This window comes from Pinus tabuliformis, chromosome 3_2, assembly GCF_031772625.1.
Source record: "Pinus tabuliformis cultivar Carrire ecotype Pingquan chromosome 3_2, CPIR1, whole genome shotgun sequence".
Classification (NCBI taxonomy): Eukaryota; Viridiplantae; Streptophyta; class Pinopsida; order Pinales; family Pinaceae; genus Pinus; species Pinus tabuliformis.
Window position 1 is genome coordinate 1,049,095,958 of NC_142302.1, and position 26,376 is coordinate 1,049,122,333.

Below are 26,376 nucleotides of genomic sequence, written 5' to 3' on the forward strand. Positions count from 1 at the left end.
TGAGTCAACCTCATTAAAAAATGAATCAGCTAGATTTTAGGATATGTAGTTAGATTGTAGAAAGTAGGATTTTGTGAGGATAGTTCCTGTTACTGAGTCAACCTCGTTAAAAAATGAATCAGGTTTGAGGATAGTTCCTGTTACTGAGTCAACCTCGTTAAAAAATGAATCAGGTATGAGGATAGTTCTTTTCTTGTGTCAACCTCCTTAAAAATGAAACAACTCCCTTTTCAAGTTAAATATTGAAAGTAAACCTTCATTCCTTTCATCCATCTAGTTGAATGCAATGAAGCCTGGGGGGCATGTACCTCATTTTGCATCATTAAACTGGGGGCATGCGAAATTTTTGAGCATAGTTCCTTGTCTTGTGTCAAGCTCGTTAACAAATGAAACAAGGGTAGGTTAAGTAGGTAGATCGTAGAGTAGTCATGAGCATAGTTCTTTGTCTTGTGTCAAGCTCATTAAAAAATGAATCAAGGATTTTAGAGCACAGTTCCTTGTCTTGTGTCAAGCTCATTAAAAAATGAATCAAGGATTTTAGAGCATAGTTCCTTGTCTTGTGTCAAGCTCGTTAAAAAATGAATCAAGGTTTTTAGAGTAGAGTTTTTGTTAGGTAGATTGTAGAGAGTAGTTTTGAGGATAGTTCTTTTCCTGTGTCAACCTCACTAAAAAATGAAACAACTCCCACAAGTCTTTCCAAGATCTTGAAAGTAAAGCTTCATTCCATCCACCTCATTGAATGCAATGAAGCTTGGGGGGCATGTACCTAGTTTTGCGTCATTATGCTGGGGGCATGTGAACTTATACCAAGCATAGTTTTTCGTTTCAAGCTTGCATAAACATGAAACCGAATCCGAGCATAGTTCTTTTCCTGTGTCAAGCTCGTTAAAAAATGAAACAAATCCTCCTCTGCTTGAGTTGAGAGTTTGACTAGATCTCAAATGTTAAGTATTTAGGTTAGTTATTTCAGTTTTTTGCATAATTTTGTTACAGTCTTAGGTCGAGTCTTACAAATGATCTCGTAACTCAACCTTCATTTCATCCAAATGAAGCTGGGGGGCATGCGCTCTAGCAGTTACGCTTAGGGGGCATCAAGCACAGTTTTCTCTCTGTTTCAAGCTTGTGAAAAATGAAACTACTTTGAAGCATAGTTTTTCTCTGTTTCAAGCTTTTGTAAAAATGAAACCTATCTCGAGTCAATTTCAGTTATTTTCAAGACTCGTTAAACTCATGAAAATACCGAGATTATTTTGCTATCTTTCAATCTCGTAAAACAAATGAAAATGCTGAGTCCTTTCCGTCTTTTACTACTCGTAAATTAAATTGAAAGTCGGCCATATGAGTACATTTTTATCCCTTTTTCGAACTCGTTAAAACTTACGAAAAAGTGACACCTTGGAGTTCTCTTTTAAGCCCTTTTCAGACTCTCAAAATATGAAAAGATTGCCGAGCGTCTCTTTTACACTCGTTAAAACGGAATTAAAAGACGGTCCCCTTATAGCTCTTTTCTGACCGTAAAATCAGGAAAAGATTGCCGGGTTTTTGTCGTTTCAAACTCGATAAGGAAATAAAACGACGTGTCCTTGATCGCTTTTTACTTTTCAGGTCAACGACACTATTATGAAAGTACTCCTTGGTCGCAAGATCAAGCGGTTCCCCCAGGTATTATTTTATACTTTTTCGGGCTTGAGGGACACAAATATACGAAAAAGTTCAACGTGGAGTCTCCTTTTCTTTTTTCAGACTCTCTAAAAATGAAAAACGCCGAGTTTCTCCTATACTGGGCTCGTTAAACTTTTACAGTAAAGGACCTGTTCAATTACAAACAGGAACGAACCACTCCTTCCTAGGGTTCGAATTTAAACTAGGTTGGACTCGTCCGAAGGATGAGCTTATAATCAAGCATATGTTATCCTCCTCAAGCTTGTTAAAAATAAAGAGGTACTTGCCAGAAATGGTGGGGGAAAAGAGAGAATAATGAACCTGTTTGTTACCTTTTGTCTCAAAAGAAACTTTGTTACCACTCTTGAACACGACACTTTTCATTCACCTGGGTTGGGAAATCTTTTACCTCACAGCTGACCAAACCACTTTGAAAGTCTTTAACCGGGTTCCGGGGATTAACTTTGAGTTATTCGTCACCAAGCCATCTGTCATGTCGTTATGTGTTCAAGAGGTCTGCAAGCAAAACTTTCATCTGCAAAATACTTGTCATCCATTTGACCATCCCTGAGTCAGTCCTTACAGCAACATTTCTTCAACTTGAACAATGATTTCGTGTTGCAGGCTTGCCTGCAACGGGTCGCTTTCTATCGACATCGACACATTATCTAGAAAGATGACTTAGGAAACGACAGTACCTTGAAGTCTGCATGCATCAATGGCAGGTTTCTCGCCTTTGACGTCAGTTTACATCATTGACTTTCGATCAAAGGATTCCGTGAAGTGTTCGACATCAAAACATCTATTCACATTTCACGGGTTGTGCTTGGTACTTTGAGAACCATTGACATTACTGGTGGTCTCTCTCACGCTTGTTAACAGTTTACATCATCGACTGGTAATCAAGTGGTTTCTAACATGTTCGACATCAAATCATTTAATCACATGGTTAGAATCGTACCAATTCGGGAAGTAGAAGTGAAGACCCTGGATCTAGTTTCCACCATCCAGGCTGCGAGGAGTTTTGTATTCATTATCTATGTAGACTAATCATAAACAGATGGCTGCGTCCATACTGTGTCTACGAAAGTCTATAAAAAATGATGTACTGCAAGATCATTCCTGTATCAGAATAGTTAGTCCATTAGTTAAAGTTTTGAATCTGAGTATGGGAATGCCTACCTCAGTGATGATATAATCTTATACATGTATTTTGTGTTGAAAATTGCAAGTTCCAACCGGTCATCCACAAGACAATCCTTGAAATGATAAAGCACTTCACCCTTCCTAGAATTACAAAACCCTAATCTATTCCAGGCTTCGCACTTTAGGGGGCAATCTGTTACACTAAAAAATGTCACCATGACTACTTACAGTTAGTATGGCTCAAATCAACAGTCATGCTACCCTCTTAGGCAAGTCTTATGCCTCTGCTATCCATCTCAAACTCAAAGAAGAGAGAAAGTCTTGTAAAAAATGTGTTTATCTCTGGGGTCACAGGTTCTCTCTAGCCTTACCTGCGGGGACGCTCACAATGTTCACAAAAGTTACGTCCATGGACGCTCTGTATGTTAAGGGACAGGTGCGTCCTTCTGTAAAAGGCAAAATACGCGAGTTTCATCTTAAAAAAGTTACTTGTGGTTACTTCTAGAACTTTCTAGAGGTCGGTTTGATGAAATGGATACGCCTCCAGTTGGTTCATGTATCCCTATTAAGGAGGAACTTATCCCATCAATAAGGGAGCTATCCCACCCAAAGAGGGGGATTATCCCATTGATGGTGGACCTGAATAACCTCTTTACAGCACTATAAATAAAGACATTGAGCTAGAGGGAGAGAAGGTTGGAGCTATACATTTTCTTTGGGTAAATGCTGCGGGATTTAGGACTCCCATTTAGAACCTTGTGAGGAGAGATTTTCTTTGCTTGTTTCTACTTGGAAGTGGGTGAGCTTTGTCAAAGTAGAGGAAAACCCTTGATGGACCCTGGGAGGAACTTGCACAACACCAAGGCCAGGTTGTAAGAGTTTCTTTGTTTCGTTATTAATACAAACTGGTTTATTTTTCTCAATATCTTGTGTTAATGAGTTATTTCATGTGTTCCTTGGTCTACATGTTGAATATATGTTTTATTATATGAAATGCAAGTGCTTGGTAATTGTTTGATTGTTTGTGGTTGCAGGAATTGATGGGAAGGAGGAGCTCATCCGGATCGGCAAGGACGGACTACAACAACAGCGTTTTGGAATAAGGTAAGCCTAAACACTTGTAGTTTTCATGTTTTAAAAGGTATATTTAGAGAAAGATCACTCCATTTTGTCTTGTTTGTCGCTAGAGAGTTTAGACTCCTAGGGAGGTCAGTTGTGTCCGCACAAACGACTTTTTCCGCCACGACATGGATCAAACTCCCTTAACTTGATCTTGCCACTAACTTCACTTAATGAGAAATATTTTGAACACTTTTACCACCTTCGAGAAGTTAGTTAACCTTTTTCTGGCCTTCTAATAAAAAATCTTGAACGAAACCATAAAAAAAACCCATAAAAATAATTGAAGTGCATGCATATTTTAAAAAATCACTTCAAGGAGGTATAAGCTTACTCTTGTGAAAGCAACTTGTGTATGTACACTAGTCTTGTGAAGCAAAGTAGCATATGCCCCTCAAAACTCAACTTCTTCAAGGTTTTTGGTAGCTCTTCTTTAGGAGAATGTTTGGGACAACATGATAGAATTCCCCAAGCAGTTTGGCACCTTGACATGTCAAGAAAACCTCCAAAAAACATACTTATGACTCAGTACAAGGTGTAGAATTCATGATCACATGTGGTATTTTATGGCACGCATCAAATGAAATCAGACTTGTAGCTTAGCTTCAGGAGTGAGCTCGATACGACATGGAAAATTTTCACAGACAATTTGACATCGTGGAAACCTTCTAAAAGACATATACGAGACCAATACATGACATAATACTCATGGATACATGACATACATCATGTGACATCAATGACAACACAAACATGCCAACAAGCCCCCCCATTTCCAATGATGTCAACCTAAAACTTCCCTCTCTTATGCCAACAAGCTCCCCCTTTGCCAATGATGTCAACCTGAAACTTCCCTCTCTGAAATTAACTTCTAAATATGAGCACGAACAATAAATCTCTCCCCTTTCGACATCAATGGCAAGGGGCTTTACGTGGAAAGATAAGATACTTAGAGAAAATGAGATACATGGCCATTGTTTACATACTCCCCCTGAGGGGTTGCAACATACACTCCCCTTGAGTTGTTGAACACTCTCCCCCTACATACATGAGAAGCTATACATATTGAAGAATGAGAAAGAAGAAGCAAGCAAAACAATTCATAATGCAATGAGATACATGTGGCTAAACAACCACCACCAACTCTTCACACTTTTGTAGTTGATCTTTTCTTTCGAGCTAGGCTTGAAATGGTAGATAACTCCATTAAAAACTCCTCAATGCCTCCAAAAGGGCACCACACCCATATGCTCACTAAGATATTCAAAATGCTCCCTTGGAAGTGGATTGGTGAATATTTCTGCAATTTGTTCATTTGTGGCCACATACTCCAACCTTACAACCTTATTGACCACTTCATCTCTTAGAAAATGATAGTTTATTCGTATGTGCTTGGTCTTGGAGTGAAGGAATTAGAGTGCATAACTTGAAAAAAAGTTTGCACCTCAAAAATTTTATCCCTTTTGGCACTCTATAGATCCATGGTTAAGATGGATCTATACTAGTTAGACACACACACACCCGTGTAATATTTCATTAAATTGTATTTTTCAATGCATAAATGAACTCAAACTCTTAAAATTTCCCTATATTAAACAAATCCAGGGAAATTGGATGGTGTACACTACATAGATTAAAGTTGCAATTCCAACAAACATTTGCTAGATTTCAAATAAAATTGAATGAAAAATATATCTAAAAAGGGACTAGAATGTAAAATAGTGAGACTACCTGAAATGTTTTAACCATAATATTTTTTTTTCCAATTTCTTTATATAATATATGCATAATCTTTTTGAATCATATATAATATATACATAGTTGACATTAAAATATTTAATTTAACATGGACATGGAATTATTTTATTTATGTACTACATTGTCCATATTAAAGTATTTTTGTAATTATTAATATATTTTTAAATACACTTCAATATTGTTGAAAATATTTTTTATTGAATTCAAAGGTTGTCCAAACGAAAGAAAAAGTTACAATCATATAACATATTTCGAGACCTTTTCAATGATACATGGAACACCTTCTGGAAATATTGTTTTGGGAATTTTGATGCCCCATTTGGATACCCTATATTTGATTTCATTTTTACTCCAATTACTAGCTCAAATGGGAGCATAATATATATGGTTGGAAAGCTTATTCTAAGACCTTTCTAACATAATATGGCACTCCTTCTAACTCCTTACGGTTGAGAAGGAATGTTTTTTTGAATATTCATTATACATTCTACCATTCATCCTAGCTAGTGGATAAGTCATCCCAGTTAGTGGATAAGTTAACTCTAACCTAATGTCCAAAGCACTATAAATAAGATATGAGGAGGATACTTTTAACCACTCACTCAAGCAAATTGGTTCTATTCCAAGGAAGCAAAGGAGTAGGTATGAGATCCATACCCCATGTACTAAGGGGAAATGATTTGAAGATGGGTTATAGACAAGTTGGAGGAAATTTTGTGGGGCATATTTTTCTCCCCACCTAGGCTCTAAAAAGGGTTTTGGGCATGTTTCTGAGAAGGTTTTTGGTTTTGGTTTGAAGGAGGAAAATTTATTGTGTGGAGTAAGCCATATTTTGGTCTAATCTAGAGGCTAAGTTTAAGCCCTATGGTAGACTGAGTTTCAACCATGATGGAGATCGAGTTTCACCCCCGCTAGAAGCTAAGTTTCAACCTTGTTGGGGACCAAATTTCAGCCCTGCTGGAGGATGAGTTTCTACCCTGTTGAAGGCTAAGTTATAGACCTCTTTGAGGCTGAGTTTCTATCTTGTCGAAGGCTAAGTTATAGACCTATTAGAGGCTGAGTCATATCCCTAGTTAGAGGATGACTTATAGACCCATTGAAGGCGAAGCCTTGGTTGGAGGCAAAGTTCTATACTGAGTTGTGTACAAGCTGCCAAGAGGATAAACTTTCTTTGAACAAACTCCAAGTCTAGATGTTGTCTCTTTAACAATTATAAGTTGGTGCTTACTAGATATTGGTGTCCTCATCTTATGAACATGTTGGAGCTTGCAAGTTTTGTAAGTTGGTGCTTATGGAGGGTTGGTGTCCTCACAAGTGGTTGTAATAAGTTGGAGATTGTTTAAAAATAATTCAAGTGTTTCTTATTCAAGTTTGGAGGCACTTTAATCTATGTATTCATGCATTGTGTTGATAATTGATTATGTGATGAGATTTTAGTTTTAATATTAATTGCTAAAAGTAACAAAATATTAATTCAAACCACCCCCTCCCCCCCACCCCCCACCTCAGTATTTTTGACAAATATTACTTAACCTTGCATAATGAAATATTTTATTGATGACCCACATTTAATTTTTTGTGCATTATTAATATTTTTTAAATGCTTCATAATAATTTCATATTGAGAACTAAATAAATAGCACATCTCCCTCTTATTATTCTTATTAGGAAGTAATTAAACTTTTTTACTTTCAATTACTCTTTTTCTTTGAGCATTCAACTATTTATTATGATGAATATTGAAATAAATTTATACACACACACACTCACATAGACAATGTTGATATTCAAATAAATTAGTTAACATGGATATTCAAATAGTTCATTTAAGTCTCGTTTTTAGAGAGCTATTTGACTCAGTCGACTAGCCTACTTGAGTCGATTCACCAAATAATATAGTCTACTAGCCTACTTGAGTCGATTCACCAAATAATATATTGTAAGTCGGTCAACTAACGAAGTTGATCTATTCAAATCAATTTAGAGAGTTAAATTGTTGTAACTATATACTAAGGGATACAGGTATGGATGTACTCAACCCTATGTAAAGTTAGATGGATTTTGAGGATATACTTATACAAGTGTGTTTTTTCTAGCTCTCTACTAATTTTGTGTCTCCTTTTTCTTCCATGTGATGCATATGATTATTTGAGCTTACTCAATGTTCCACTCTACTGGGGACTAATGCATACATTTTTATAGATTACAACATTGGTTCTATTGTTAGTAGTTTTGGACACAATTTTATGTTGGGTTGTGTTATATTCTTTCCACGACTAGTCCACGTAGTTAACTGGGGGGTTAGAGGGGAGGCGAAGCCCCCCATTTGTTATGCCGATTGTATAGCGGGGGGGGGTCATAGGGGGTTTGAGGCATACCCGTAACCCCACTTTATGGGGTTCGGGGCAGTGCCCCAGAAAAATTTGGTTTTGGACCCTATGTTAGGATGGGTGGACCCACCTATGGCTTTGTGCATGATTTTTGCACATGTTTTTAGACGCGATGGTTTTCGTTCCATGGTATTGGATGTGATGGTCTTCGGTCCATGGTATTGGACGCGATGGTTTTCGGTCCATGGTATTGGATGCTTCAGCATGTATAAATATGTATTATAACATTGAAAGGAACATAATAAAAAATCAAGCTGGTAGTCCCGATTTTGGGATCCAGGGGAAAATCTCTATGTATATGTGTTTTATGTGTTATGCTCTCGCATTTTTTATTTTAGAATTCGTATGCAGGTAATTTCTGTACGGGGTTAAAACCTACATTTGGGATCAGAGTTATTTTGGCTTCAAGGGGATGCCTTTGTTGCTGAGGGGTTTCGCTCAGGCTTCTGGTAGACCCTGTTCAGTGGGAGATCTGCGAGATCGATTTTGGTGGCAAAAGAAGATGACGCGTAATGGAAAGATAGAGATCAAGAAATTTAATGGTCAGAGTTTTGAGTTGTGGAAACTCAAGATGGAGGATCTGTTGGTGGATAAAGATCAGTGGATCGCGGTAGATCTGGGTACTAAACCAATGGGAGTGTCTGATGAAGAATGGAAGAAGTTGATCGGAAGGAAAATAGCACAATACGATTATGTGTCTCAGATTCAGTATTGTTGAATGTATCAGGGGAAGCTACGACGAAGGCTTTGTGGGACAAGTTAGGGACTTTGTACCAATCTAAGTCTCTGGTGAATAAACTGTTCCTGCGGAAAAAGTTGTATAACCTGAGGATGAAAGATGGAGACTCAGTGACAGAGCATCTGAACGCATTTAATACCGTGGTAAGTTAGTTAGCATCTGTTGATATTAAAATTTCAAATGAAGATAAGTTCATCAGTTTGTTGTATTCTCTACCAGATTCGTGGGATAGTCTGGTTATTGCAATAAGTAGCAATGCAACTGCCTTGCAGTTTGATGAAATAGTCTCAGCCTTGCTGACGAAGGAGATGAGACGGAAAAATATGGAGAGCCAGAATGGTGATGCCTTGTCTATATGAGGACGGTCCCAAAATAGAAACAAAAATAAGTCATTGAGTGGTAGATCTAAATCTAGAGGGAGATCTAAATCTCCAGGAAAACCTGTAAAGGTGGCGTGCTAGAAATGTGGAAAGGAAGGGCACTACAAAAGGGATTGTAAATATAAAGCTCCTGATAAAGGAAAGGGATCTGATGATGCTCCTTCTGCAGAGGCGAAAACCACCTTAGATGAAGGTGTGGATGTGTACTTGGCTTCTTCAGGTACACATGTAGATCATGAGGCATGGTTAATTGACTTAGATGCATCCTTTCACTTCACTCCCCATAGAGAGTGGTTCTACGAGTATGAGAAATACGATGGTAGTGATGTCTTCTTAGGGGATGATAGGAAGGCTAGAATCATTGGTCGCGGAAAAGTAAAGTTGAAGTTGCAAGGTGGAAGGGTTAGAACACTTCCGGGTGTTTTGCATATTCCTGCATTAGCCAGAAATGTTGGGTTGTGTTATATTCTTTCCACGTAGTTAATAGGGGGTTTGAAGGGCACCTGTAACCCCACTTTATCGGGTCCAGGGCAGCGCCCCGGAAAATTTTGGTTTTGGACCATATGTTAGGTTGGGCAGACCCACCTATGGTTTTGTGCATGATTTTCGCACATGTTTTTTGGACGCGATGGTTTTCGGTCCATGGTATTGGATGCGATGGTTTTCGGTCCATGGTATTGGATGCTTCGGCATGTATAAATATGTATTGTAACATTGAAAGGAACATAATGAAAAATCAAACTGGTAGTCCCGGTTTTGGGATACAGGGAAAAATCTCTGTGCATATGTGTTTTATGGGTTATGCTCTCGTATTGTTTATTTTCTTTGTTTAAGAATTCGTATGCAGGTAATTTCTATACAGGGTTAAAACCTACATTTGGTATCAGAGCTGTTTTCGCTTCAAGGGGACGCCTTTGTTGCTGAGGGGTTTCGCTCGGGCCTGTGGTAGACCTTGTTCAATGGGAGATCTGCGAGATCAATTCTGGTGGTGAAAGAAGATGGCAAGCAGTGGAAAGATAGAGATTGAGAAGTTCAATGGTCAGAATTTTGAGTTTTGGAAACTCAAGATGGAGGATCTGTTGGTGGATAAAGATCAGTGGATCGTGGTAGATCCGGGTACTAAACCATCGGGAGTGACCGATGAAGAATGGAAGAAGTTGGATCGGAAGGCAAATAGCACAATACGATTGTGTGTCTCAGATTCAGTATTGTTGAATGTATCAGGGGAAGCTACGGCAAAGGATTTGTGGGTCAAGTTAGGGACTTTGTACCAATCTAAGTCTCTTGTGAATAAACTGTTCCTGCGGAAAAAGCTGTATAACCTGAGGATGAAAGATGGAGACTCGGTGAAAGAGCATCTGAATGCGTTTAATACTGTGGTAAGTCAGTTATTATCTGTTGATATTAAAATTTCAGATGAAGATAAGTGCATCAGTCTGTTGTCTTCTCTACCAGATTCGTGGGATAGTCTGGTTATTGTAATAGGTAGCAATGCAACTGCTTTGCAGTTTGATGAAATAGTCTCAGCCTTGCTGACGGAGGAGATGAGATGGAAAAATATGGAAAACCAGAATGGTGATGCCTTGTTTGTACGAGGACGGTCCCAGAACAGAAACAAAAATAAGTCATCGAGTGGGAGATCTAAATCTAGAGGGAGATCTAAATCTCCAGGAAAACCTACAAAGGTGGTGTGTTGGAAATGCAGAAAGGAAGGGCACTTAAGAAGGGATTGTAAATCTAAAACTCCTGATAAAGGAAAGGGATCTGATGATGCTCCTTCTGCAGAGGCGAAAACCACCTCAGATGAAGGTGGGGATGTGTACTTGGCTTCTTCAACTACACATGTAGATCATGAGGCATGGTTGATTGACTCAGGTGCATCCTTTCACTTCACTCCCCATAGAGAGTGGTTCTGTGAGTATCAGAAATACGATGGTGGTGATGTCTTCTTAGGAGATGATAGGAAGGCTAGAATCATTGGTCGGGGAAAAGTAAAGTTGAAGTTGCAAGGTGGAAGGGTTAGAACACTTCCGGGTGTTCTAAATATTCCTGCATTGGCCAGAAATATGATTTCTGTAAGCAAGTTTGATGATGCAGGTGTAAAGATGGTGTTCGACAAAGATACCTGAAAGATGGTTCGAGGAGCACTGATATTAATGAGGGGAGTTTGGATTGGAACTCTGTACAAGCTGCAAGGTAGAACTGTTGTTGATGGGTGCAATAGTTTTATGGTTCCTGAAAATGGAATAGAGAATCTACTGGTCTCTGGAGAGAAGACCATGTTGTGGCATCAAAGGCTTGGACATATTGGAGAGAAGGGCCTTCGAATACTTCATGGTAAAGGTATGGTAGAAGGTATGAATAATAGCTCTCTGGATTTTGATTTCTGTGAAAATTGTGTATATGGGAAGCAGAATCGGGTGAGTTTCCCCTCTAGTGGTAAGAGGACAAAACAGATATTAGAGCTTGTGCACAGTGATGTGTTTGGACCTGTGAAGGTTCCATCACTGGGTAAGTCTGTGTACTATGTATCATTCATAGATGACTTTTCAAGGAATACATGATATATTTTCTTAAGAAGAAATCTGAAGTCTTTGACAGGTTTAAAGAATTTAAGGCTCTGGTGGAAAATCAGACAGAGAAGAAGATAAAGGTGCTGAGGACAGATAATGGTGGAGAATTTTGCAGCAAGGAATTTGAAGAACTTTGTAAGAAGTGTGGTATAGCACGGCAGAAGACTACTCCATATACACCTAAGAAAAATGGAGTCGCAGAAAGAATGAACAAGACGTTGATGGAAAGGGCAAGAAGCATGCTCAGTGGTGCCGGGTTAGGAAAGGAATTCTGGGCAGAGGCGGTGGATACTGCATGTTACCTGATCAACAAATCACCTTCATCATCGTTGGAGGATAAGACTCCACAAGAAGTATGGACTCGTAAGAAACCCTCTCTTTCACATCTAAGGGTATATGGATGTGATGCATATGTACATGTTCCAAAGGAGAAACGAACCAAGTTGGATAGTAAATCTGAAAAGTGCATCTTTATTGGGTATAAGGATGGTTTAAAGGGTTATAAGCTTTGGAACCCAGTCACACGGAAGGTTGTGTACAGCCGAGATGTGTTGTTCAGAGAGGTAAAAGATGTTATTCAACATGAAGTCCAACCAAAGGAACCTGAGAAGATAGAGTTTGAGCCAAAGGAGGAAGAATCAGACTCTGCAGCAGAGGAGGAATTAGAAGATGAAGAGCCACAAACTCCGGCTGTGAGAAGATCAGTTCGAGAAAGAAGGCAGCTAGAAAGGTATAGTCCATCTGCTTTCAGTTCAAATTTTGCTTTGTCTGTTACTGATAATGATCCCAGAACTGTGAAGGAAGCAGTGGATTCAGAGGATGGAAAACTCTAGAAAGAGGCCATGGTCGATGAAATGGCATCTTTGCACAAAAATGAGGCTTGGGATCTGGTGGAGTTGCCGGCTGGAAGGAAACCCATTGGCAGCAAATGGGTGTTCAAGAAGAAGACAAATGCAGAAGGAAAGGTGGAGAAATACAAAGCTCGGTTGGTAGCAAAAGGTTATTCCCAGGTGCCGGGAATTGATTTTGGTGATATTTTTTCTCCTGTTGCGAAGGTAGCTTCTATTAGATTACTTTTATCTGTTGCTACTGCATTTGATTTTGAGGTAGAACAGATGGATGTGAAGACAGCATTTCTTCACGGGGATTTGGAAGAGGAAATCTACATGAAGCAACTTGAAGGCTTTGCGGTGAAGGGTAAGAAAGAACTGGTATGCAAGTTAAAGAAGTCTCTGTATGGGTTAAAACAGTCACCAAGGATGTGGTATCAGAAATTTGATACATTTATACGGGGACTTGGCTTCACCAGAAGCAAAGCAGATCATTGTGTGTATTTTAAATTAATTGGTGACCGTATTATTTATCTGGTCTTGTATGTGGATGATATGTTGCTGGTTGGAAATGACAAAGAAATTATCCAGGATTTGAAGACCCAATTGTCCTCCAAATTCGACATGAAAGATCTTGGTGCTGCAAACTATATTTTGGGCATGGAAATTAAAAGAGATCGGTCAAAGAGGAAGCTCTGGTTAAACCAGAGGAAGTATGTCGAGACAATACTCCAAAGGTTTAATATGCAGGATAGTAAACCGGTGAAGGTTCCTATTCCTATAGGTGTGAAGTTATCTGCTGAACAGTGTCCAAAGACACAAGAAGAGGAAGAGGACATGTCCCGTGTTCCATATGCAAGTGCAATCGGTAGCCTGATGTATGCAATGGTCTGTACTAGACCAGACATTGCACATGCAGTGGGAGTATTGAGCAGGTTTATGTCAAAACCTGGGAAGGAGCACTGGACAGCAGTGAAGCGGGTTTTCAGGTATTTGCATGGCACTAGTGATTATGGTTTGTGCTACCAAGGAAGACCAGGATTGGACAGAGTGTTGGATATTCATGGCTTTGTTGATGCAGACTGGGCTGGAGATCTGGATCAGAGAAGATCTACAAGTGGGTATGTGTTTAACCTATTTGGAGGTGCAGTCAGTTGGATGAGTAAGAAACAATCTGTAGTGGCACTATCAACTACAGAGGCAGAATACATGGCAGCCACTCATGCAAGCAAGGAAGCAGTTTGGTTGCAGAGATTGTGTTCAAGTATGGGGTTAGTACAGGGAGCTATAAGAATAGACTGTGACAGCCAAAGTGCAATTTTCTTGGAAAAGAACCTTGCTTATCATTCAAAGACAAAGCACATTGATGTTCAATATCACTTTGTGAGGGATATGATAGAAGACAGAAAGGTGTTGCTGGTAAAGGTGGACACTTTGAAGAATACTGCAGATGCATTGAAAAAATCTGTGAGCTCTGAGAAGTTCTCTTGGTGTAGAGAAGCAATGGGAATCTCAGGGCTGAAAAAATGACTAAGCTCTCCTGTGGTCCCCTGTGGAAAGAAAACAACAAGTGGGAGATTGTTGGGTTTTGTTATATTCTTTCCACGTAGTTAATAGGGGGTTTGAAGGGCACCCGTAACCCCACTTTATGGGGTCTGGGGCAGTGCCCCGGAAAATTTTGGTTTTGGACCATATGTTAGGTTGGGCGAACCCACCTATGGTTTTGTGCATGATTTTCGCACATGTTTTTTGGACGCGATGGTTTTCGGTCCATGGTATTGGACGCGATGGTTTTTGGTCCATGGTATTGGATGCTTCGGCATGTATAAATATGTATTGTAACATTGAAAGGAACATAATGAAAAATCAAGCTGGTAGTCCCGGTTTTGGGATCCAGGGAAAAATCTCTGTGCATATGTGTTTTATGGGTTATGCTCTCGCATTGTTTATTTTCTTTGTTTAAGAATTCGTATGCAGGTAATTTTTGTACAGGGTTAAAACCTACAAGAAATATGATTTCTGTAAGCAAGCTGGATGATGCAGGTGTAAAAACAGTGTTCGAGAAGGATACCTACAAAATGGTTTGGGAAGCACTGGTATTGATGCGGGCAATTCGGATTGGAACTCTGTACAAGCTGCAAGGTAGCACTGTTATTGATGGGTGCAACAGTTCTGTGGTTCCTAAAAGTGGAGTAGAAAATCTAGTGGTCTCTAAAGAGAAGACCATGTTGTGGCATCAAATGCTTAGACATATTGGAGAGAAGGGCCTTCGAATACTTCATAATAAAGGTATGGTAGAAGGTATGAGTAATAGCTCTTTGGATTTTGATTTTTGTGAAAATTGTGTATATGGGAAGAAGAATTGGGTGAGTTTCCCCTCTGGTAGTAAGAGGGCGAAACAGATATTAGAGCTTGTGCACAGTGATGTGTTTGGACCTGTGAAGGTTCCATCACTAGGTAAGTTTGTGTACTATGTATCATTTATAGATGAATTCTCAAGGAATACATGGATATATTTCCTTAAGAAGAAATCTGAAGTCTTTGACAAGTTTAAAGAATTTAAGGCTCTCGTGGAAAATCAGACAGAGAAGAAGATGAACGTGTTGAGGATGGTGGAGAGTTTTGCAGCAAGGAATTTGAAGAATTCAGTAAGAAGTGTGGTATAGCACGGTAGAAGACTACTCCATATACACCTCAGTAAAATGGAGTTGCAGAAAGAATGAACAAGACATTGATGGAAAGGGAAAGAAGCATGCTCAGTGGTGCCGAGTTAGGACAGGAATTCTGGGCAGAGGCGGTGGATACTGCTTGTTACCTGGTCAATAGGTCACCTTCATCAGCATTGGAGGATAAGACTCCACAAGAGGTATGGACTGGTAAGAAACCCTCTCTTTCACATCCAAGGGTATTTGGATGTGATGCATATGTACATGTTCCAAAGGAGAAATGAACCAAGTTGGATAGTAAATCTAAAAAGTGCATCTTTATTGGGTATAAGGATGGTTTAAAGGGTTATAAGCTTTGGAACCCAGTATCAAGGAAGGTTGTGTACAGCCGAGATGTGGTGTTCAGAGAGGTGAAAGATGTTATTAAATATGAAGTCCAACCAAAGGAACCTGAGAAGATAGAGTTTGAGCTAAAAGAGGAAGAATCAGACTCTACGGCAGAGGAGGAATCAGAAGATGAATAGCCACAAACTCCGGGTGTGAGAAGATCAGTTCGAGAAAGAAGGCATCCAGAAAGGTATAGTCCATCTGCTTTCTGTTCAAATTTTTCTTTGTCTGTTACTAATGATGATCCCAAAACTGTGAAGGAGGCAGTAGATTCAGAGGATGGAAAACTCTGGAAAGAGGCCATGGTTGATGAAATGGCATCTTTGCACAAAAATGAGGCTTGGGATCTGGTGGAGTCGCTGGTTGGAAGGAAACCCATTGACAGAAAATGGGTGTTCAAGAAGAAGACAAATGCAGAAGGAAAAGTGGAGAAATACAAAGCTCGGTTGGTAGCAAAAGGTTATTCCCAGGTGCCAAGAATTGATTTTGGTGATATTTTTTCTCCTGTTGCCAAGGTAACTTCTCTTAGATTACTTTTATCTGTTGTTGTTTCTTTTGATTTTGAGGTAGAACAGATGGATGTGAAGACATCATTTCTTCACGGGGATCTGGAAGAGGAGATCTACATGAAGCAACCTGAAGGCTTTGCGGTGTAGGGTAAGAAAGAACTAGTATGCAAGTTGAAGTCTTTGTATGGGTTAAAACAGTCACCAAGGATGTGGTATCGGAAATTTGATACATTTATACGGGGACTTGGCTTCACCATAAGCAAAGCAGATCACTGTGTGTATTTTAAATTAATTGGTGACCATGTTATTTATCTGGTCTTGTATGTAGATGATATGTTGTTGGTTGGAAATGACAAAGAATTTATCCAGGATTTGAAGACCCAATTGTCCTCCAAATTCGACATGAAAGATCTTGGTGCTGCAAACCATATTTTGGGCATGGAAATTAAAAGAGATCAGGCAAAGATGAAGCTCTGGTTAAACTAGAGGAAGTATGCCAAGACAATATTGCAGAGGTTTAATATACAGGATAGTAAACCGGTGAAGGTTCCTATTCCTGTAGGTGTGAGGTTATCTGCTCAACAATGTCCCAAGACACAAGAAGAGGAAGAGGACATGTCCCGTGTTCCATATGCAAGTGCAGTCGGTAGCCTGATGTATGCAATGGTCTGTACTAGACCAAACATTGCACATGCAGTGGGAGTATTAAGAAGATTTATGTCAAAACCAGGGAAGGAGCATTGGACAACAGTAAAGTGGGTTTTCAGGTATTTTCGTGGCACTAGTGATTATGGTTTGCGCTACCAAGGAAGACCAGGATTGGACAGAGTGTTGGATATTCATGGCTTTGTTGATGCAAACTGGGTTGGAGATCTGGATCAGAGAAGATCTACAAGTGGGTATGTGTTTAACCTATTTGGAGGTGCAGTCAATTGGATGAGTAAGAAACAATTTGTAGTGGCACTATCAACTACAGAGGCAGAATACATGGTAGCCACTCATGCAAGCAAGGAAGCAGTTTAGTTGCAGAGATTGTGTTCAAGTATGGGGTTAGTACAGGAAGCTATAAGGATAGACTGTGATAGCCAAAGTGAAATTTTCTCAGCAAAGAACCCTGCATATCATTCAAAGACAAAGCACAGTGATCTTCAGTATCACTTTGTGAGGGATATGATAGAAGACAAAAAGGTGTTGCTGGTAAAGGTGGACACTTTGAAGAATACTGCAGATGCATTGACAAAATCTGTGAGCTTTGAGAAGTTCTCTTGGTGTAAAGAAACAATGGGCATTTCAGGGTTGGAAAAATGACTAAGCTCTCTTGTGGCCCCCTGTGGAAAGAAAACAACAAGTGGGAGAATGTTGGGTTGTGTTATATTCTTTCCACGACTAGCCCACGTAGTTAACTGGGCGGTTAGAGGGGGGACGGAGCCCCCCATTCGTTGCACCAATTGTGTAGCCGGGGGGGTTACAAGGGGTTTGAGGTGTACCCGTAACACCACTTTAAGGGGTCCAGGGCAGTGCCCCGGGAAATTTTGGTTTTGGACCCTATGTTAGGATGGGTGGACCCACCTATGGTTTTGTGCATGATTTTCGCACATGTTTTTGGATGCGATGGTCTTCGGTCCATGGTATTGGACGCGGTGGTTTTCAGTCCATGGTATTGTATGCTTTGGCATGTATAATTATGTATTATAACATTGAAAGGAACATAATGAAAAATCAAGCTGGTAGTCCCAATTTTGGGATCCAGGGGAAAATCTCTGTGTATATGTGTTTTATGTGTTATGCTCTCGCATTTTTTATTTTAGAATTCGTATGCAGGTAATTTCTGTACAGGGTTAAAACCTACAGTTTATACAATATGCACACATAAATGTTAACACTGGAAGATATAAAAGAGTGGTGGGAGAAAATGATTAATAACTACTTGAAAATTTGTGCAAGAATAAATCAACTATCTATTATATAACCTAGAGCACACTTTTTCATGGAATAACACGAGAAGTTTATTGAATCAATCTATGTCGAGATAAAGAAATATATCAACCACTTACCTAATGCGAAAAACATAACGTAACAGTCAGTTAAATTTAAAATTAACTAACAGAGGGAGAAAAAAATATGCACAAGTAGGTGGATAATATATCACACAACTTATGTGACGAGCAATCAATATAAGAATGTAATTCTGTTGAAAAAATTAAAGCAAGGTTCTTTGACAATTTTCACGACCATCTTTTATGCACCATACCTACTTTAATACATAAATTTCTCCTCAATTGGGTAGTTGGTCATATAGTTTAATATAGACCACCCCTACAAATGCTAATAAATTTTGATGAGAGAATGATAGAGCGACTGGGAAAAATTATTCGATGACTAGTGTAAAAATAAAAAAGAAGAATGGGACTACTTCCTCAACAAATGAAAATGTTCATCATAATCTCCTTTGTTGACTAGGAATAAGTCAAGTAGATGATGGGTTGGTAGGTGTTCATGAGAAATAAATATGAAATAACAAGAAAGAGAAGCAAGCAAATTGGTAGTCAAAATGAGAGCAAAAAAATCAATTGTAAGAACAAAAGAATATATGCTAGAAGAGAAAGCGTGAGGAAGGTCCCAAGTGTGTATGCAGAAGTATAAAAAAACAATTGATATTAAAGAAAAAGAGGGTCAAAAGACATTAAAAGTAACAAGAAATGAGGGACAAAAAATTTACCCAAAGATTAAGAAATAAAGAAGTTCAAGAGCAAGAGATTGATGATGCATGAGACTCCTCTAAAGGTATAAGAGAGTACCTAGAGTTGAGAAGTGTATCATCGACCTCTCTGATGAGAGGTAATACTCTACAATCAAGCCTTATCAGGCATGTAGAAAATATGGAAGTTGCTAAATATGGATCAATGATTATGTGATACCCTGTCACAAGTATATTAAGTCCTATTATTAGAGAATTATTCTAGCAAATACTCCATATTGATTCAGAGGCTTATATATGTTGATCCTAGTAAAATATTTCAATGTTGAAAAGGGAAAGAAAGAAGTAATTGAATGTAAAATAATTTAGTTGCTTTCTAATAAGAGGGGGATGTGTAATTTTGTATCACAAGTATAGTAAGTCCTATTTATAACTCCCATTTCTCTTCTTAGTAAATCAGTCCTAATGATGAGTCTTATTCTAGACTTGAAACGTAGACAACATGAAAATGAAGACTGTGGAATATCCGAATTCTGAACCTCAAAAACCACACCATAGAAATCTGCAAACCATTGATGTGCAATTCATTCAATTCATAATATAAAATATATATGTGGCATTCAAAAAACAATAAAAATATTAAAAATATTCGTTGTGGGTCATAATAAAAGTATTTTATCATGCAAGGTTAAATAATATTAACATGTATTACTATCATAAAAACATTTTAATATGGAAAATGTTGTCCATAATTAAAACATTTCAATGCTCAAAGTATATATTATATAAAACAATTAAAAAAAACAATATTTTCACTATTTTACATTTTGGCCAAATATATATGTATATAAGTCAATTTTGTCTAAAATATAACAAATATTGGAATTGCAAAACCCAAGGAGACTTTCACATCCATTAATGCATTCAAAAATGTAATTTAAACAATAAAAAATTACACACACACACACATAGAGAGAAGGGGGATTTATGTTAACCACAAATTTATCAAGGGTAGAGAGAGATTAAGTCTCTTGAGGTGAAAACATTTTTTCAAGTTTGCACTCTAAAAGAGGTTTGCATATCAAGAGATTTCTCTTAAATTTTGCACTTTAAAACATGTTTGCATATCAATAGATTTGATCCCTCTTGGCGTTTGGTAGATTCGTGGTAAAGATAGATCTATATTGGTTACTTTAAAAAAATGTCATATGGAAATTCCATATGAACATGAGTTATGGTTTTTTTGGGCATGTGGTATTACTAAGTCATGGTATTTCCCCTTGATATTATAACAAACTCTATTTATAGTATAAGAATCACCATGGTAAAGTGGGGGTGAATCTCTAATTAAGAATCTTGTTACATATTTTTTAGATGTATGTATGTTTAACTCATGTACTAGTGCAGCCTTATTGCAGTCTAAAGGAGGTTTTCATATCAATAAATTTGATCCCTCACGGTGCTTGGTAGATTCGTAGTAAAGATAAATCTATATTGGTTACTTAAAAAAAATCTCATATGACATGCCATATGAACATGAATTATGGTTTTTTTAGGCGTGTGGTATTACTAAAGCACAATATTGCCCCTTGATATTATAACAAACTCTATTTAGAGTTTAAGAAACTCCATGGTAAAGTGGCGGTGGATCTCTAATTAAGAATCTTGTTACATATTTTTTTAAATGTATATATGTTTAACTCATGTACTAGTGTAGGTAAGAATATTTTTAACAATATAAATTCACCCTTACTTTACCATGGAGATTCTTAACTTGTAAATAGATTTTATTATAATAGGCCACTGCATAGCTTATCAATACCACATATCCAAAAAACCATAGATTATTTCTCACTCAAAATATTTTACAACCATTTCCTATTAAGTTAATGTAATAACATTTTTAATTAAATTGAAAAGAAAAAAACATAACTATTTTAAAGATAAATTTCAATCCCTTATCTTAACTATTATTAAAATTATTCCATAAAAAATAAATTGGGGATCTCTTTCCTTACACTACTCTCTCAAATAATCACACTTAACCAAAAAATCAAGTGCAAACTGAACAAGAGATCTTATCACCAGCAATTCCAGTGAAGGGGTGTCGGGTTTCGAATCCCTCCTCGCCCACCCCGAAAAGGGGACAAAAGGAAGGCCTTTCAGGGGTAGGGAGATTATGATTGGGATAACGGACGCAAAGCTATGGAACTTAGTCTTCACAAAAGGTCATTTATCGAAAATGATACCCGTGTACGTCTAATAGTAACTAGCATATTTGTGTCCGACGTCCTATAAATATTCCTCATTATTAGATTTAGATTAAGGTTATAAAACGTCATTTATATATTACTTATTTATTGATAATTAAATTAAAATTATTGAAATATTATTTTAAAATAAATAAATAGGGTTATGAATGTAAATATTGATAAAGAAAATTTAAATATATAAAAAAATAAAAATAAAAATAAATAAATAATTCTTAAACAGTTTTCATGCCTGGACCATTCTCTGACACATGGGAAGCAGGGTTGGAATTTGACAGGAAAAACACCCATCGCAGGGCATTTTGGTTGTATTTGACCCTTAAAAATTTTACATAACCATCTTCCGTGATGTGTTCTGAAATTTACAAAAATAGTTCTGAAATTTACAAAACTTATTTTTGGTGGTTTATTATTTTCATAAAATATCCTTAATACTGTATATCAAGTTGTCTTCCATTTGGGTTGGGGCCTTTCATGGTGTCAAGTCTATTTCTTCACCGAGCATGGTGTAAGATGACCAGGAGTAGGTAGACATCAATGGTGCCTCTCCTTGCACCTATCTCGTCTACTAATATCCTTTCAATCCGTTGAATATTTACAGGGTATGGGGTTTCATATACTGTATGATATGATGGATGGCAGTTACTCAAGAGCGAGGGTAAGACATCAGTTCGATTGGGGTATATATCTAACTTATGCAGCGTTGGATTGCAAGGATCTAGCTGGTAATCTCTGTTAGTGCTTTGTGAGTGAGAGAAGTGTGAAAAATGGCTATAAAGGAGATGGTGAAGGTCGTGTTTGTGGTTGGGGTTGTAGTGTCGGTGATGAATGTGTGGGGTGTTATGAGTGTTGAAGGTGCCATAACGAGGGTAAGGCATCAGTGCAAGATCTTCACTGGTGGTTTGAGATCAAAGCAAGTGGCATCCTTGCTTGTTTTAACATGTTCTTAAGCTTTCTGGTCTAAGGCCACGTCATTCATCTCTAACTTACTTGGCCAATTGATCAGAGGGAATGACTGACGGAAGTAGTTTTATCTATATAAATTGCTTGTGGGAGGCCTGTGTGACCATAAGTGAGGTGGTGGGGATAAGCATGCAGAATTATTTGATGTTTGGTTGCTTGACATGTGCCCGATTATGGTACTAAGATCAAATCTCCCCACACCCCAACCCAAAGGTGTCATTCAAGATTACAAGAAGAGCAGGATAACTTATAAAATAGAAAAACCCTTCCAACTATATTAATGGGACTAATGGAGAATTTGCCTTCTATATTTGTGCATTGGGGTGTTTGAAAGAGGGATCATTAGCTCAATCGGACGGTAACTTCCCCTCTTGCAGGAAAAAAAGTGTTTCCCTTCTGCAACACTTTGTTGCCTATTATATAAGATTGAGGATCTCGTTGGATGCCTAACTCTGTCAGAGAAAGTGTAACAACTAGTAAGTACAGTCAATGTCAGTCCCAGGCTAGGGATTCGTAAGCATGAATGGTGGCCTTAGTCTTTGCATGGCATGTCCAACATAGTTTTTGGAACTCACTCTGGAGGCACAGTTCGTGGAGCTACTAGTTTTCCCCAAGTGTTGCCTATTAGATAAGACTGAAGGATCTCGTTGGATGCCTAACTCTGTCAGAGAAAGTGTAACAACTAGTAAGTACAGTCAATGTCAGTCCCAGGCTAGGGATTCGTAAGCATGAATGGTGGCCTTAGTCTTTGCATGGCATGTCCAACATAGTTTTTGGAACTCACTTTGGAGGCACAGTTCGTGGAGCTACTAGTTTTCCCCAAGTCATTCTCACTGATGTTTCCTTCAATACTTTGTTATGGAAAACCATGTTAGGAAAGTTCGCATTTTGGGTTCCTTAATCTTTCAACATTAAATGTTACATTATAATTCTATGAGCTTCGACACTACAACAGGTACATTTTTGTTAACCTTGCAATGTTTCTCGGTTTCCAGTTTACATACATTATCATTCGAACTATTTTGATGATACAAACATGGATGCAATACTTTGCTTCATAGCCTTTTGTTTTAATCTATGAAAATATTATATTGTTTTTAAATCTTTCATCTATTTATTATCATTAATTCAAAACGGGCCTCTTAGTTCTTTTTCTCTCTAACCTCTTGGTTAGAAGCCTATTAGCATCCATGGTGGGAAGCCTATTAGCATCCATGGTGGGAAGCCTATTACATGCCTTTTTAGTAGTACATATTACAGGAATACACATCTTGGTTGGAAGCCTATTAACATCCATGGAAATTAAGTTACATGCCTTCTAGTAGTACACACTACAAAAATTCCTCTCCTGGTGTATGAAATTAAACATGGTTACAACGTACATTTCAACATTTTTTTTCTTATAAATATTTTTTTTTAATAAATATGGGGCTTTTTTTCATATACACAACCGCATCCAAGGATTGTTCACCATATGATCTGCATGCCGGATAATACGATAACTGATTACGCCAATGTGTTATTCTTACCTTGGCAATAAACTCACGAATATTTACATGACATATTGATTTTCGACCGAGTCTAGAACATATTAATACCCTTTGCAGAAAAATAGTCACTAAAAGATGGTTTTACAAATTTGATAGGCAAATTTTGTTGATTTCTTTTAAGTTTAATATTATAAAATGAATATCATTAAAAGAAAAGAATTTTTTTTACTTTATAATTATGAAATTATTATATTAGTTCGTTTTGGTTTCAAGATATATATTTTGAATTTTATGGTTTAAAGAATATTTCATAATATGACCCATTAAATCGTCTTTATGAACCAAATCACTATATCTATTATTAAATAACAAATAAATATTATAATTTATAAATTGAATGGTAAATATGTAGACTTAATTTGTGAAAAAAAATAATTTTTTCAATTTATTTATACAAATATGAAATTTATTTCTTATCAAATAACAAATAAAATCATAATTTAGGAAATGGATATGAATGAAGAGTGGATATGTGAAATTTTTTGTGAAAATAATATTTGTATGGAGAAAAATAACTACATACACAAATAAAAATGATTAAAAGCGCACACACAAGTATGTATGTGTTAAACACACACACTTTTACATCATGCATTATTCTATAATATAGAGTTTCTCATATCTAACTTATTCTTTATTTAGGAGGAGAGGTTGAGAGAATTTCTCAACCATCACCAACAACTCACAAACCAACTTTTCATATATAATATGTAAGCATTAGCTCTAACTCCCCCCTTAATGCTTATATTACATAAACTTATTGAAACCATGCATAAATAACAAAATACATAATCATTCTTTAAATGGTTTACAACTTTATGGGCTCCATCAAGTTGTCTCATAACCCTGGGAAAGGTGTAGTCAACATGTTGGATTCCTGAGTTCCATTTTCAAACTCCCGAATCACGGATCTCTCTAAGTCAATTACTGAACAACATCACAAGCTAGCATATAACATCACAATAAGACCACTCCCATGTCTTCAACAAATGAGGAATCCTTCCCTAAATCCACAACTACCAAACTATGTGGACAACCATCCATATTAAGCCTTTTTCATTAAAATATAATTGTTCTACAAGAGTTTGAGAGGTTCAATTTCTTCATTAAATTCATCATCTCAATTCAATGAATATTCTTGTAGCCATGTTCACTGATTCTTTTACCCTTTAACAAATCGCAGACACAACCCTTTTGACCTTTACAATTCCACATTGTATGCCCAATTTTCCACACCTCCCAGTGTACCCTTTTCACATTTACAATTCCACATTGTATGCCCAATTTTCCACACCTCCCAGTGTACAATAAATATTCACTTTAACACAGAGCACGAAATTCTTCTCGTTCCTGTATAGACTAACTGATTACGACTTGAATCCCTCTCACATGCCCAAACCAATAGCACCAGAAAGAAGACCAAAGCTACCTCTGACAATTAAAAAAGGCAAAGTCACAATCCTCCATGCAATTTCAGAAGTACCAAGATGGGCCATCACTTGATTGTCACCCACATTAGATCTCATCTGTAATTGCATAAATGGCCGAATCCAATTCCTAACCATAATATTCCAGGATATGGATTCTTAATGCCCGATCATTGAAACCAGTAATAACTTGAAAAATATGCCACTTCAATACGCAGAGATCTGCACTCTTTAACACCACAAAACTTTACATCTCTCCAATTTGACCAATCTGATACCAAAATAAGAATGATTAAAGGCACACTTAAATTTTTACACAGTTATGTATGTGTTAAGCATAGAAATACACAATTTTACATCAAGCATTACTCTATAATATAGAGTTTAGAGTTTTTCAGATTTAATTGATTCTTAATTGAGAATAAGAAGTTGATAAAAAATTTCAATCATCATCAACAACTTACAAACTAATTTCTCAGATATAGTATGTAAGCATTAACTCTAACTTACATTACCTAAAAAAATAAACAATGGAGTGAGTACCTAAGTTTTCTCCAGCAAATTCACCAGCCGATGAGTTATTTTCCACCGGTAATTTTGTAAAGGCTACAAAATGGGATAACATTATGGAATTCTCTATCTCTCTGAAACATTGAAGTGGTAGTGTTTCTTCATTTATTTATTAAGAATTTCATTACATGGTAAGATTTTCAAAATAGCAAATGTAAAATACAAAAAGAATATATGCAACCCTTTGAGAAAGAAAACTAAACACATTTTTTTGAAGGGGCTAACAACCTCCATCCATCTATTAGGGTATTAAAGCATTGCTAAGATGGAAGAGACGGCCTCCAAGGTTGAGCAGCCAAACAAGCAAGCAAGCCCATTACTAAGATGGAAGAGACTGCCTCCAAGGTTGAGCAACCAAACAAGTAAGCCCATATAAAGTGCAATAATTTTAATGAACTGATGGAAGAGGAATTTATTTTACAATGTACGAAAAATTTGACATACACGTGATTCTTCAATTGAACGTCCCATCCATAATCTGATGCACTCCATATGGAATCATTATTTTTTTCTTCAGAATATTACCAAGTTAGACACATTCAAACATGATTTGAAATTAAATCATTCAATTTCACTGACTCAATTCTCCATTAATACATTAGTTAAATATCCTAAGTTCTCTAATGTGATGTATCAAAACAATTTCCATCACACATTTCGATATAGAGTTGGTCTTTACTCAGGGCTCTGTTTTTTTATTTTTCGAGTATTACAGTATTGTAAATGGTTTTTTCTTCCA

General features: G+C 37.3%; 1 long non-coding RNA gene across 5 annotated transcripts in view; it reads right to left on the bottom strand.

The window, feature by feature from the left end:
* LOC149184192 (uncharacterized) overlaps window positions 1-26,376 on the bottom strand; it is a 110,839-nt gene that overhangs the window by 69,973 nt on the left and 14,490 nt on the right. Inside the window, exon 3 of one of the 5 annotated variants that reach the window (XR_016257246.1) lies at window positions 4,835-4,967. The exons of 3 other annotated variants lie outside the window; for them this stretch is intronic. This is a non-coding gene — a long non-coding RNA (uncharacterized LOC149184192). Of the gene's footprint in view, window positions 1-4,834; window positions 4,968-24,667; window positions 25,339-26,376 lie in introns of those variants that run through there. One more of the 5 variants, XR_016257243.1, reaches the window with a different exon arrangement.